Source organism: Piliocolobus tephrosceles, chromosome 17, assembly GCF_002776525.5.
Source record: "Piliocolobus tephrosceles isolate RC106 chromosome 17, ASM277652v3, whole genome shotgun sequence".
In the NCBI taxonomy this organism is placed as follows: Eukaryota; Metazoa; Chordata; class Mammalia; order Primates; family Cercopithecidae; genus Piliocolobus; species Piliocolobus tephrosceles.
In genome coordinates, this window is record NC_045450.1 from 30212508 (window position 1) to 30228362 (window position 15855).

At 35.5% G+C, this 15855-nt stretch overlaps 1 pseudogene; it reads left to right on the forward strand.

The window, feature by feature from the left end:
• LOC113220047 overlaps positions 1-15855 on the forward strand; it is a 42485-nt pseudogene that overhangs the window by 10588 nt on the left and 16042 nt on the right.

The following is a 15855-nucleotide window of genomic DNA, read 5'->3' on the forward strand; positions in this document are numbered from 1 at the left end:
ACTTGAGCTCAGGGGTTCAAGACCAGCCTGGCCAATATGTGGAAACCCTGTCCCTACCAAAACCACAAAAATTAGCCAGGCGTGGTGGCAGGCACCTGTAATCCCAGCTATGCTGAAGGCTGAGGCAGGAGAATCACTTGACCCCAGGAGGCAGAGGTTGCAATGAGCTGAGATCGTGCCTCCGGACTCCAGCCTGGGCAACGGAGGAAGACTCCATCTCAGGGGAAAAAAAAAAAAGTTCAGAAAACAGCTCCCTTCTTTGGGAAGGACTGTTTTGTATATTCCTTTAGTAATTCAATAAAGAAAATGGAAAAAAGATTTTTTTTTAATTTGAGAAACATTTAAATGACTACTACTCAAATTATGAAATTGAAAACCACAAATATAAATTATGCATTCTTTATAGTATGAGTTTTAGAGGCTGTTAATTTGCTGTCATATTAGGTACATCTGGAATAAAAGAAACTTCATATATTGTCTTATCGCTGTATTTGAATTCTGTAGAAGTTGTTTCTGCACAGTCTACAAAAAGCTCTTGCTGGCCATGGAGGAAGTAGGCAGCTGACAGAAAGTGCTGCGATTGCCTGTGTCAAACCGTGTAAAGTAAGTACTTACATCAATTCGGAAGATAACTCTGTCATTTTCCTACTTGTTCAGTCCATGGTGGTTGATCTTAACATTAACGTGCTTGTTCCTTCTCTACTACAAAGTTTAAGAAAATTAAATGAATTTTCTAGCAAAAGTATTATGTCAAAGATAATTGCTAACATTAAAGTTCTGATTCTTCTTTGATAAGTTCATAGGACTTGCTTTTGTCGTTACTGTGTTCATTAGCCTAAATGGACTGAGAATGTGAAGAAAACACCATTTTCTTAAATAAGCATAAATATACAAGACTTGGGTTTAAAATAATGTGACAATTAAGGCCTGAAAGGAACCTATATATGGTATAGGAAGAATTGTATCAGACTGATGAAGCACAGTATTGGTGCTTTGTGCTGCTTCTGGCAACTGAATTTTACTGCCATCTATGTGGGTAATGTACTGATGTTATTACATAATAGTAAAGAAATACTGCATGGGTATTTAAAGGCTTTTGTTTTCTGTTGGGGTTTTTATAGAACCTGCTTTTTCATCCAGGTAAGCCATTCTCAAGAGGCAGCCTGCAGATGTGGATCTTATGATCGACTGCCTTGTTTCTTGCTTTCATATAAGCCCTCACAACAACCAACACTTTAAGGTGAGAGCATTGGTTTTTATCTAACTGTGTTTACTGATGCTGTTATCCTTTATAAACAGAAAGACTAGAGAGATAAACAGGTTCACCTTTATCGGTATTTCTCATTGTTACGTATTGATGTTCATTTCAAGACCTTAAAAACTTCGTGTTTTTTAAAAAAACTTTCTATTTGCAGTCCTTTTTGTCTTCACTTTTATTCCTGAGTATTTTTGTCATAAGAATAATCTGCTTATTTTTCTTTTTCTGTAGATCTGCCTGGCTCAGAATTCACGTTCTGCATTTCACTATCTGCCAGTAAATTCACTCCATCGAATCATCACCAATGTAAGTTCAATAGGTATTGCTAAATTACTAAAAAAAAAAAAATAGTCTTTATTTTCTTTGAATTTTTCTTTTTATGAAATGCATTATTGGTTTTCAAAAAGGTTCTGAATTTAGATGTATGGAATAGGAAAATTTGTCCATGGTGATTATATGTGATAATTGAGAAATATTTTTTACCAAAGGGTCCATATTAAAGAAGATGGAGTTAATAAGATGCTTTGGAAAGATTAAATCTAAAACGTTTTATTCAGATCAGAAGCCCTTGAGAAAATTGCCACTGAAAATATAATTTAAAATTTTCATCCCAAAGCTTTTCAGACATGTTATTTGAATACTCTTAGTCCTTTCACAGCATTTGATACATTGACTTGCCACCTTACCATTTAAAAGTAATAGCATTTATGTTGTAGTCCTGTATAGCACATTGACAAAATGATGGGACTATATTTGATGGTCCTTTTTTTAAACCTTTTGATCTTAAATTCATTCATAGTGTAAATTTTCATTTTTCTTAAAATGAAATATTAACATACCTTAAAAGAGGTGTTCACAAGATACAAATGCATATCAGACAAAATAAGTGAAATCTTTAAAAGATACTTTTGAAACCTTCAAATCTGATGTGGAGACTTTAAATAGAGAGCAAAACTTTTATCAGATTTGGACTGTGGATTTTTAAAATTATGTTCTGTGATTATGAACAACCCTATTTTGGAAGTTCTCAGGTGTTATTTTCCATTGTTCCACTTTTAGCAAATGCTAGATATTCACACTTACTTGTGAAGTTTAGCATTTTCCTTCCTTAAAGGGGGCTTGAGTCATTGATAGCTTAGTATATTTGTCCTGTTTATAATCAAATTCGATTTTAAGACTCTGCCTCTAGTGAGTTGAAAATAACCCTTCACCCTCATTTGCCCTGGATGTTGTATTTATTTAAAATAAACACTGCCCATATTCTATCCATTCCTGCAGTGAAAAATTAACTGTTGATAAAGCTATTTGGGGACACATTTAATTTTTCTCAGCAGGTGTTTAGTGAGCATTTTGGGAACACAGTCTTTTGTTGTGCAGGATACCTTGGGCATTGCAGGACCTTTAACATCTCTGGCCTCATTTCTTTAAATGCCAGTTGTGCTGCGTCTGCCCTATCCCTAGTCATTATGAACAAATACACATACCTGAGGGAACGATACCATACCTCCTCCCTTAGTGAGTATCACTGAGTTAAATTGTTGGTAGAATTAAAATTGAATATGCTTTGTTCCAAAAGGGAAAGTTTAATGAAGATTGTAAATAAGGTATGTTTGTATCAAAAACTTAAAAAAAAATTACTTTTGTCAGCGTAATGAGCCCAGGGCATTGTATCTTCTAGGTTTACTTTCAAGGCCATTAAAAAAAAGACTGGTTTCACCCCTCAAGTTTATGTATAATTCAGAAATAAGACATTGTTGCTTTTTTCCCCTGTGGCTCAGAACACTAAAAATATTCAGAGTGGATATCTTTATATAAATGCTTTAAATTTGTGTATGATAAACCCAAATATATACTTTTTTGATGCTTTGTGGCTAGTTACTTTAATTGTGAAATATTTTTGTGGACAATTGACTAGATCACTTTCAAGCATGGAAGGAACTGCAAGTGGCTGAGCTGCTCCTTTCTGGGTTCCAAACATGCCTGAAGAGGTGCTTCATGCATGCCTCAGTGCACTTGGTCAAAGTGGCTATGCAACTTCTTCTTCTCTAATGGGCGCTGCATGTGTGGAGGGTGGAGTGTGTCTGTATCAGAGGTCAAGTTATACGAACATCTGTTTTTATAAAGAAAAAAACTATATTGACTGTTGAATATTAAGTATCAGTAACTTTTTAATGAAACAGCTTGAAAAGGAACATAAATATTAGTTCAAAGTATCTTTTTAAATTATGCCTTGTGTAGTGATACTTTATTATTATAGATTGCTTGATAAATTGTTTCTTGTTAGGATATTTTCCCCCTTGGTTTGAGGCTAATAGCTATTGAATCTGAAGTACTTTTTTGATTGAAAAGGACTGTTTGTAAAGTGAATATACAAATTTGTGAGACTGACTATTTCAGAGTTTCACTGAAGACATTTATTATGGAAATATTTTTGTCTTGAAATATCACATGAAATTATTCATAGATATTTGGACTTCTGGTCTTAAATTCATTCATAATGTAATTTTTGTTTTCTGATGATTCTTGGTTCAGTAAGTTCTCTTCTCCCATGGTTCTTTAACCAGTCCACACATTTTTTTAATGCATCACATTCTCAAATAAGATAAAAGTTTTACTGATGTGTGTTGAGGGTTTATGAAGAGTAGTAAGGTGTTTGGAGTTTTACTTTGGTGAAACATACTCATACTTCATAAGTACTGAGTTTAGATCTAAATATTCTAGTGTTTCTTCTTAGAAAATCTTAAAATATATCTACTATTTGATTCTTATTATAATGCAAGTTCCTAATAGTTGCTGAAATAGTACTTGTACTGTCATCTTTTTTATTATGATGTGCCATAAGAGATGAATTATAGTTGTAAGATCTGTGTTATACACAATCTTCATAGGCTTCCTTTAGGATAAATTAGATATGTAATTGAGAAATATAAAAAGTAGTATACACACATATGAATCAATTATCTTAGCCACCACTGGTACATGGTATAGCTGGTATAGTACTTTATTTCTCATTTTTCCTTATGACAGTTTATCGTAGTTTACATATAGGTAGTTCACATACTGAAAATGAGATGATCTCTTTCTACTGAGAGGTTGTAGTTGAAAGGAATTATTTCCAAGGCATTTGAAAATTATTTAAATCTCTTGAGGAATTGCCACATCATTTGCTCACATTATGTAAGTGTTGCTGTTTGGCTATAAATTTGGTATTTTCAAGGAAAGAAAGAATAAGTCTACTTTAACTGACTGGTTTCCAGGAAGGACACATTCAGTAACTGCTCAAAATACTAACGTTTTTTGCCAACCACATGATGTCTACTTTTTCAGGCTTATTTTATTTGAAGATGTTTCTTTTACTTTAAAATGAATATATTATGAAAAATGAAAACTATGAAAATTACTAAATCTTAAGCCTACAGTTATTTTATGTATGATGTACCTGGTACCACAATACAGTTTCAAAAACTATAAAAAATGACAGTAATTTGAATAGGATGATATATGGGATGCCTTTCTTAGTTTATCAGTTTCTGACATGATCTTTTGAGATGTGTCGGGTGAGGAAGACCCTTCACTCAATGTACTTTGTTATTATTCAGCTTTTTGTTACTTTGGGCTGCTTAACACAAGCTGTATAATTTATTAAGTATAAGGAAATCAAGTTGCATTGGTTGCCTTGGGGAAGTCAGATGATTGAAATTGCTGAGAGTTGGAGGAATCCATTATACTATTATGCTAAAAATTGATCATTTGTAGGAACTAGATTAAATAAAGTAGGAGTTGAGGGAAAAGTGTAAACAAACAAACATCATACTGTCTCAAAGCATTTGTTCCCTCCCAGCTTTGGGATTCCTTCCTGAATGGAGTTCAGTATTCAAAATGTGTATCATAAATTGGTTTTATATTTTGCTATCTGGTGAACAGGATTTATAATCCACAGCTTGGGTTAAGGTAATGTAACTTGATGCTATTCAAAATATTCTGAGAATTCTAAGTGAAGAAATTAAAATGTTGAGGCTTGAATTAATTTAGCTTTGAATAAGAAAAAATCTGGGAATAAGATGTGAGGCAATTAAATCTCTCTTATCTACAATTTGAAGGTATTATTGTGTCGCCCAGGCTGGAGTGCAGCAGTGCGATCTTGGCTCACTGCAACCTCTGCCTCCTGGGTTCAAGCGATTCTCCTTCCTCAGCCTCCCAAGTAGCTGAGATTACAGGCACGCACCACCACACCTGGTTAATATTTGTGTATTTTTTAGTAGACACTGGGTGTCACTGTGTTAGCCAGCATGGTCTCGATCTCCTGACCTCATGATTGGCCCCCCTCAGCCTCCCAAAGTGCTGGGGTTACAGGCGTGAACCATCGCGCCCAGCCTCATCCAGATATTTTTTATAAACATCTGGAGTATTATAAATTAGAACCATATATTTTAGGTCATTTCATGCATACTTTACATCTGTAGTGAAAATTCATCCAGTCATTTTAGTATTAAATGATAGACGTTATAGATATAGTGATTTTCATAATTGTTACTTTTTAATATATCAAGTCATTCATTTTAAAGATACACTTTCAAATAAAATAGGCACTAAAAACTAGACATCAAAGCTGAACAGGTTAAATTGAAATAGAAAATACATAAAATAATTTTTAAAAAATACTTTGCGAGGATCGGTTTGTCTTTGTTTATGGTGATTATTCATCTCCCATGTATCAGGTCATCATTGCATATCAATTTCACATTATAGGTTTACTTAACAATAGCTTTATTTCATTTACTAATTTCATGTTGTAGTTATCATTGTTGTCTGTAAACATAAGTAATGGTTTTCTACATACCCTTTCAATACTGTGTTGAACCACAAATCACTTTTAAAGCTTTGATAATAGCATTCTTACCTGGAAAAATACATGCCATGTATGTATGTGTTTCAGAAACTGTAAAACACTAAACTTAAAAAAACGAAAGAAGAAGATTGGCTACAGATTAGCTCTCTGAAGACTGTTTTTCCAATTCACTGGTTTATCATTGAGAAAAGATTGTCTCATATGCACATGCTCATGAAGTGGGCAATTTGTCTGATGCTCATTATTAATTTGTTTTATAATATAATATGTATGAGTTAGTGTTTGACTTAAAGACATTGTTTGAAGACTTTGGAAATCATGGTGTGTGTTTGCATGGTTTTAGAAAGTTCCTGACAAAAGGATAAAATTTAAAACTACAGTGATAAACAGAGCACACAACTCATGTAATTTTGTACTTTTTCTTCCTTACAGTCTTTGTTTTTCTCTGGTCAGCATTGGATTGGTGCCTAAGATTGATGCTGTGTATTGTCACTTGGTTGAACTTCGCACTATGTGTGGTGAAACACTTCATGAAGCGGTGCAAGGTTGCGGCACTCACCCAGCAATACGAATGGCACCAGTAAGATAACTCATGAATTTTGAATCTCACCTCCTTTCTATTGCATTTTTTAAATGTCTTTATCCCATTCCTGCTGCTTTGATTATTTTAGAGAATTCAATGGGTCCTTCATTTCCTCTTAATGTTATGGTATGTTCTATATGGCAATATTGTTGAATAATGGCTTATAATTTTTGTTTTCCACTGTTTCCATGAGTTGAACTTATTTTTCTTAACGAATGTCACCTTTCTTTTCTCCTTTAATGTTTATTTTCTTTCCTCAGGCGAGGTGCGGTGGCTCACACCTGTAATCCCAGCACTTTGGGAGGCTGGGGCAGGCAGGTCACAAGGTCAGGAGATCGAGAACATCCTGGCTAACACGGTGAAACCCCGTCTCTACTAAAAATACAAAAAATTAGCCAGGTGTGGTGGCGGACGCCTATAGTCCCAGCTACTCGGGAGGCTGAGGCAGGAGAATGGTGTGAACCTGGGAGGCGGAGCTTGCAGTAAGCCAAGATCATGCCACTGTGCTTCAGCCTGGGCAACACGGCAAGACTCCATCTCAAAAAATAAAAAAGGTTTTTTTCTGTTTAACTTTTGAATGAAAATATTTTGAATAGCTTCTCATATTTTGGGGATGAGTAACAGAAGCTGACTCCTGGGTTAGAGTGAATGTTAGTGCCAATGCACATTTTAGCTCATTGAATGTTGACTATTACACATAGGAAATGAATAAAATTTAGAGCTTTTATGTTTAAAATAAAAATATTTTGTATTTCAACAAATATGCTTTGAGCCTTTACAAATGGTACATACTTTGATATTGACATTTGACTGTAAACTTAGTAAAATACAGACTTAAAATTGGGTATTCTCACAGATTATAATCTTAATATGGAATTTAAGAACGCCTACGGAATCAAGTTAAAAAGATAATTATAAGATTCTGAAAGTCATTTCTTAGTGTTTATATAAAGCAAGAGTATTATACGTTGCAACTCTTTGGTTTTATACAGTTGTAGTTCACTCTTATCCAGTTGTCAGTAATTATTTCTAAGGATTGTTTATCTTAGGTGTTGAAATAGAGAAGTTTTTTATGCCATATATTTTGGGATTATTGAGCCTAAAAATACAGCCAAAACATCGTGGCAATTATGTTCCCTTAAGTAAACTTTAAAATGCAAGGTTACCTTTTAGTTGATTTTTTGTAATGCCAACTACTTCATTATTTTTAAGTTGAAAAAATTTTCAATACAGGTATAAGTTAATTGGAAGTAAGCATAAATAATAGCTACTTAAATGTTACTTAACAAGACATTTAAAAAATCTTCAAAAACTGTTTAAGTTGTTTAAAAGTTATTTATTGACCTGTTTATTCCAGAGATCTTCAGGGAAAATAGAAGTTTATTTGACTTTTTTTGTCTTAAGTTTTACTACATTTCCTGGTCAAAAATTAATGGCCTCCAATAATAGGGCTTGGTGGGAGGTTAATATTCACTTCCTATTTAATGTCAATGTCCACTTTACCAGCTGCCCATAATTTTCTGCACAAGGACAAAAAGAAAATGAAATTAAGTGATTTTTTGAACAAATGTAAAATTTGATTGGTAGTCTGAATATGCTCTGTACACTTAGAAGTTTTTTAACTTCTTAGCCCTAGTTTTATCAGCTGATTCTCAGAGCTACATATTATTTTACTGATCATTATTTAAAAAGCCGTAACTAGAGCGGATTTCCTCTTTTGGCCCAAGGACCCCTGTAATAAGAATTTAATTTTTATTCTAATTATTTTCTGAACATGTCAGTATACATTTAATTTTCAAAATCATTCTTAAACTGTGTTTTCTAAATGTTCTATGTATGTATGTTTATACATAATCACTAAAGGACAGCTTTTGGGCTGATGTTTCCAGGAGAGAAAATAAATAACAAATGTAATATGAAACAACTTTTTAGAATAAGACAATTTTAGATTTTGGACAGCTCATAAACTTAGTGAGTTTAACAATCAGATAACCAGTATGGAAGTATTGACCTTCTTGCCAAGGAAAGGTGCTAATGCTAGGGAAGCATGATGAATTAAACAGACAGAAGATTCCAAGATTGAAAATGCCTAATGAAGAACTCACCAGGCACGGTGGCTAAAGCGTGTAATCCCAGCACTTTGAGAGGCCAAGGTGGGTGGATCACGAGGTCAGGAGTTCAAGACCAGCTTGGCCAACATGGCAAAACCCCGTCTCTACTAAAAATACAAAAATTAGCCAGGCGTGGTGGCGTATGTCTGTAATCCCAGCTACCCCGAGACAGGAGAATTGCTTGAACCCAGGAGACGGAGGTTGTAGTGAGCCGAGATGGTGCCATTGCACTCCAGCCTGGGCAACAAGAGCAAGAGTCTGTCTCAAAAACAAGGGGGGAAAGAAAAAAAGAAACTGACTACAGGTGGCATGGAGTCTGGCAACACAGGCAAATATATATAATAAATAGTTTATGGATAATACCGAATATCAGTTTCTCACTGTTGGCACTATTAACATTTTGGACTGGATAACTCTGTTACAGGGGGCTGTACTGTGCATTGTGGGATGTTCAGCAGCATCTCTGGCCTCTACCCACTAGATGCCAATATTCCCCTTACCCCTCAGCCCCCCCATTCACGAAAACCAAACATGTCTCCAAACATGTCCAGATGTCCCCTGGGGGACAAAGTCACCACCAGTTGAGAACCACTGTATTACAGAGTGTGTTCAGTGGGTTGTCCCTCATTTGTATCACCTCAAATGATTTGGGACTCTGGTAAACCTGAACCATTCGCTTGCTTCAGAAGTAGCAATCAAGGTGTTCAATTTGTAGAACAGTATAAGTAAAATAATATCTGCTTCAAGGCTTTGTTAACACTTTCTGTTTTGGAGACAAGTTACTGGTTGGAAGGAGCTAATTATTTGAAAATTTTATCTTCGACCAAGATAGAATCATGTCTCTGTCACTTCCAGCCATCACTGATCCTCTTCCTTTTGGAGCTGTATAGAATACTTCTGATTCTTCCACAAGGTGGCCCTGCAGATATTTGAATAAGTTATTCTGTACTCCTAAAATTCTTTTAATTTTTATATAGTTTTGGCATTGGAAGGGATTTTATTCTTTTAGCGCTCTCTCTCTCTCTCCCCACCGCCTCTCTTTTCTTCTCTTGAGACAGAGTCCCACTCTGACTCCCATTCTGTCACCCAGGCTGGAGTGCAGTGATGCAATCTTGGCTCACTCCAACTTCCACATCCCAGGTTCAAATGATTATCCTGCCTTAGCCTCCCGACTGGCTGAGATTACAGGTGCCCACCATAATGCCCGGCTAATTTTGTATTTTTAGTAGAGATGGGGTTTCACCATTTTGAGCAGGCTACTTTTGAACTCTGATCTCAAGTGATCCACCTGCCTCGGTCTCCCAAAGTGCTGGGGACATAGGCATGAGCCACTGTGCCTGGCCCCTTTAGGTCTCTTTAAAAGTGTATGTGTGTTTGTTGAGTCTGTTTTTATAGCTAAGGAAACTGAAGCTTAAATAAAATTATACTAATAACAAGTAGTGGCAAGGATAGTCAACCAGAGTTAGTTCTGAGGTTTCATGACATTCAGTCCAGTGTCTATCAGGTCCTTTAGTTATTCTTCTTCACTAGCAAGTTAGCTTGATGAAAGCAGGAACTTTGTCTAGCTTATTCAACACTGAATCCCTAGCTTTTAAACAACACCTGGTACATATTGGGCATTTAGTACATATTTGCAGAATCAATGGAATAATGAATTTCTTACTTGATCTGGTTTCAAAACCCTTCTCCAGGCTGGGCGCAGTGGCTCACGCCTATAATCCTTGCACTTTGGGAGGCCTAGGCAGGCGGATTACGTGAGACCAGGAGTTTGAGACCAGCCTGGCCAACATGGTGAAACCCTGTCTCTACTAAAAATACAAAAAAATTAGCCAGACATGGTGGCATGTGCCTGTAGTTCCAGCTACTCGGGAGGCTGAGGCAGGAGAATCGCTTGAACCTGGGGGGCGGATGTTGCATTGAGTCACGATCTTGTCACTGTACTCCAGCCTGGGCAACAGGGCAAGACTCTGTCTCAAACAAAGAAAAACAAAAAACCTTCTTACATCTGGTTTGCTTCTCTTCTGGAAAGACCAACCTAACACAAATTTTTAAAATTAGAATGTCATGTTAAGATCTGATGTTAGTGTTCCAGATGTAATACTATGATGTAATAATTGATAAAAGCTATTAAACGGTTGTGTTTACATAGCTTGTTTCTATTAATACAATCCAAGATAGTTTTATTATTTTATATTGACTAGTTATTTAAACTCTTTGGCCATTTTTTTATGATTGTTGAGCCATAACTTCTCCTCTTAGTACTTTTCTAGTATTTTTTAATATTTGAAATGTTTTTCCCAGCACTAATTTTACTGTTTGAAAACTAACATCTGCTTTCATAAAATTAAGAACTGCTGATAACAGAAGTATGAATTTTCACAAATATGTGTTATTTTGCAACATTTTTTATCTTAAACGGCATGCTGGCTCAGCAGATTCTTCTTCCATGCCTGTAATTCAGTCACATGGTCTAAATTTACGAGTGCTTTGGGCCTTTAATGGATACCTGAAGACTCTGGTTCATGAATGTCTTCCCAGACATGATTGCCTCTCATCTTTGGCCAGATCGCATGTACCAACCAGCTTGTATTTCTACTAATACCTGCAATACGGAAGATGAACTAATGAATGAATGAATTTTTTTCTTACATTTGTAATTAAGAAACATTCATTCTTTAGCATGTTGTTCCTGACTTTATGTAACCCACTAAAATTAAAAGGTATTTGAGATAAATTAAATTTTTTAGAATTTCTGAAGTCATACATTTCATATTAGGCAGTCATGTTGGAACAGAATTTACATACTGATACTTGGGATTAAGAGGTGACATAATTTAACTAATGTAGTCATACATCACTTAATGACAGGGACATGTCTTGAGAAATGAGTACGTCCTTAGTGATTCAGTCATTGTGCAAACATCATAGGGTCTACTTACATGAACCTTGATGGTTATATAGCCTGCTACATACCTAGGATATATGGTCTAGCCTATTGTTCCTAGGCTATAAACCCATATTGTATGTTACTGTACTGAATACTATAGGCAGTTGTAGCACAATGGTAAGTATTTGCTTATTCAAACAGAAAAGGTGCAGTATCAATACAGCATAAAAGAAAATGAAATGTATAGGGCACTTAACACGAATGGAGTTTGCAGGACCGGAAGTTGCTCTGGATGAGTCATTGAGTGAGTGAGTGCTGAGTGAATGTGAAGCCTAATACTTTCTTTGCTTTTTTCCCATGCTCAGCATCTATTCTGTAGACTTTGTAAACACTATACACTTAAGCTACACCAAATTTATAAAAAGCATTTTTTCTTTGATACTTAATTAACTTCAGTGTAGCTTTTAAAATTCATAAACTTTAATTTTTTTAACTTTTTGACTCTTTTAATAACAGCTTAAAACACATTGTACAGCTAGCTATATAAAAATATTTTTCTTTATATCCTGTAATTTTTTTTCCACTTGAAAAATGTTCTATTTTAATTTTTATTTTGAAAACTCTGTTAAAAACTGAGTCACAAACATACACATTAGCCTAGGCCTACATGGGGTCAAGGTCATCAGTGTTACTGTCTTCCACCTCCATATCTGCTCCCATTGGAAGGTTTTTAGGGGAAATAATGTGTGGAGCCGTCATCTCTTGTGGTAACAATGCCTTCTTCTGGATTACCTCCTGAAGGACCTTCTGAGGCTGTGTTTCATAGTTAACTTTTTATCTTTAAATAGGAGTATACTCTAAAATAACAATAAAAAGTATACGATAGTCTGCTGGGCCTGGTGGCTCACCCCTGCAGTACCAGCACTTTGGGAGGTCAAGGCGAGTGGATCACCTGAGGTCAGGAGTTGAGACCAGCCTGGCCCACATGGCAAAACCCCTTCTCCACTAAAAATACAAAAAAAGAAAAAAAGTCAGGCGTGGTAGTGTGCACCTGTAGTCCCCGCTACTCAGGAGGCTGAGGCAGGAAAGTTGCTTGAACCCAGGAGGCAGAGGTTGCAGTGAGCTGAGATCACACCACTGCACTCCAGCCTGGGCAACAAAGTGAGACTCCATCTCAAAAACATATATATTATACTAAATACATAAACTAGTAACAGTTACTTATTCTGAAGTATTGTATACTATACATAATTGTGTGCTATACTTTTTTTACATGACTGGAAGTGAAGGTTTGTTTACACCAACATCACTACAAATGAAAAGTAATGCGTTGTGCTTGGATCTCATGATGGTTGTGTCACTGAATGATAGGAAGTTTTCAGCTGTTACATATTGTCTATCATTGACTGAAATGTTGTTATGTGGCATATGACATACTTTTTTTGGAAATGATTCTTAAATAAGGAAAAATTCTAATATCTGCTCATTGTTTTCTGATCTTCTGTACAATGGCTGCATCAGGGAAGAGCCATTTGATAGTTACACTTAGTAACATCAAAGTAAATAAATGTGTGTAATCAAAGTTTCAGCTTGATCTAAGGTGAAACACCTCAACTTAGAGTGAGGAAAAAATACAGCTGAGGCTGGGCGCGGTGACTCACGCCTGTAATCCCAGCACTTTGGGAGGTCGAGGCGGACGGATCACGAGGTCAGGAGACCGAGACCATCCTTGTGAACACAGTGAAACCCCGTCTCTACTAAAAATACAAAAAAATTAGCCAGGCGTTGTGGCGGGCGCTTGTAGTCCCAGCTTCTAGGGAGGCTGAGGCAGGTGTGAACCCGGGAGGCGGCGGAACTTCCAGTGAACAGAGATCACGCCATTGCACTCCAGCCTGGGCAACAGAGCGAGACTCTGTCTCAAAAAAAAAAACACAGCGGAAAGAGAGCAAACAGTAAAACCAGAATTTATTAAATCATTTAGTAAAACATTTGCCTTGGAGTTGGAGGGCAGTTATAAAAGCAAGCTATTTGTAGGCTTTGTTATTTCTCTTCTGTAGTGTTATTCTTGAGTATAAATGTGTGCGTTAAATAGCTATTCGTCCCCTCTGAGGACTAAAACCCTTCAGTGTTCTGGAGTATAATAACAAACGCATATTTCACTTAAACACTGAGGATAGTTTATTCATGTTGTAGATATGCATGTCTGCTTTTTACCCTGTTTACTTGGACATTTGTATTATGGGTCCACAGTTGGTACACAGTCTCCTATTTGTGTATTATATGTATATATACACACACACACACACACATATATATATGTTTACATAAAGGCATTCATGTCAAAATCAGATAGTTTTGTGTTTTTTTCAAGAAAAAAAGGAAATGTTTTATAGTGATAGATGACATTAGATCGGGAATATAATTGTTGGATTTTTGGTTGAAAAACATCTATAATTATTTTAGTTCATCATGTGTCTGTAATTGAAACATATTTTCCATAAGTTTAGCTTTCTCAGAATTCTTTCTGTTTTATGAATAGAACATTCAGGCAAAATGTGCGCATTCTGTAACTTGAAAGAGATGGATTGCCACCGAGGGAAAAGCAAATTTTACAATTAAGCTAGTAAATACAGAGATTGCCTAGATAACATACTTCATTAATTCTAAGAAGTGCTTATTTTTACACTTCTCTGAAATTGGGAGTGTATCTTATTTTAAATGGTGTCTTATAATTGACAGCAGTTTTTCATTCCTTAGGACATCAAATAATGATGCATCTTACAAGTGATAATATTGTAGAGTCTGTGAAATACTTTTATATATTTGTGGGGAATGTTTGTTAAATTAATTACCCAGTGTGTATATTTGTGAGAACTGTAGACCAAATATTTTTCCCCTTATGTTTTTACATTTTGGAAAAGAGCTTTTTACATAGGAGATATTTTACAACCCTATATTAAGGTTTTAGTATTGTAATAGATTTTCATTGTTTTATTACACTGACTAGAAAAAACATAGATGGTGCAAAAACTATTTTCATTTTTTAAAGCTTAATAATACTGACCTTATGCTCATTACTGAGTGTTTCTACTTATACCACACATTTGGTAGTATAAAAATAGCTTTTCTTCAAAGTTTTTTAATAATAAATTTCTTTTAAAAGGTTGGATAGCTATTATCCTGAGTCTTATGTCTGATACCATGTTATTGTTTTGTTTTTAAGAGTCTTACATTTAAAGGAAAAGTAACAAGCCTTAAATGGAAAGAAAAACCTACAGATCTGGAAAGAAGAAGCTATGAGTGTCTTCTCTTGTCCATGGTGAAACTAATTCATGCAGATCCAAACTCTAGCTTTGTGTATTTTTTTATGAAATGTCTCAAAATTATCACACTAAGTTAATTTGGTTTAACTGAAATGCCAAGACCTTGAGGATACTTTGATCATACCTGAAAACTAAGACATATCTAAGAAAACTAATGTATAACGAATACAAAGATAATTAGATCAGATTCTTAATTGCCATTATTATTTCTTAACATTTCTGTTTCTTCTTAATTTCCCTATCATTAAACTGACATACTTTGGTGAGATCTCTGTTCTCATCCTATTACTAGGTTATACATTATTCAGGTATAATGCTGGTGTGGGGGATAGAAGCAACCACTGATCACGGTGCCATCTACATCTACAACATTGGTTTAAAAAATCTCCATTTGCTGTTGCCAATTTAGCTTTCCTATCCATCTTTCTTCCTGTTATCAGCTTTCTGTTATCATTGACTCTGCCTACAAATACTGTATTGGAAAGAGAATGAGGTGACAATGTGTGTGGTTAGTACTTGAATATCATCATCATCATCATCATCATCATCATCATTATTTTGCGACAGGGTCTTGCTCTGCTTCCCAGGCTGGAGTCCAGTGGCTCAGTGATGGCTTACTGCAACCTTGAACTCCCAGCCTCAAGTGATCCTCCAGCCTTGGCCTCCCCAAGTTCTATGATTACAAACATGAGCCACTGTGCTTGGCTGGTACTCAGTTATTGTCATAACTACTCTTATTGCCTCAGATGGTGTTAGATTCCTGACATCATCATTCTGGTACACAGAGTAATTAGGAATAATGCAAATAATAAAAATGAGTCATAGAGAAGTGATTAACAGCATG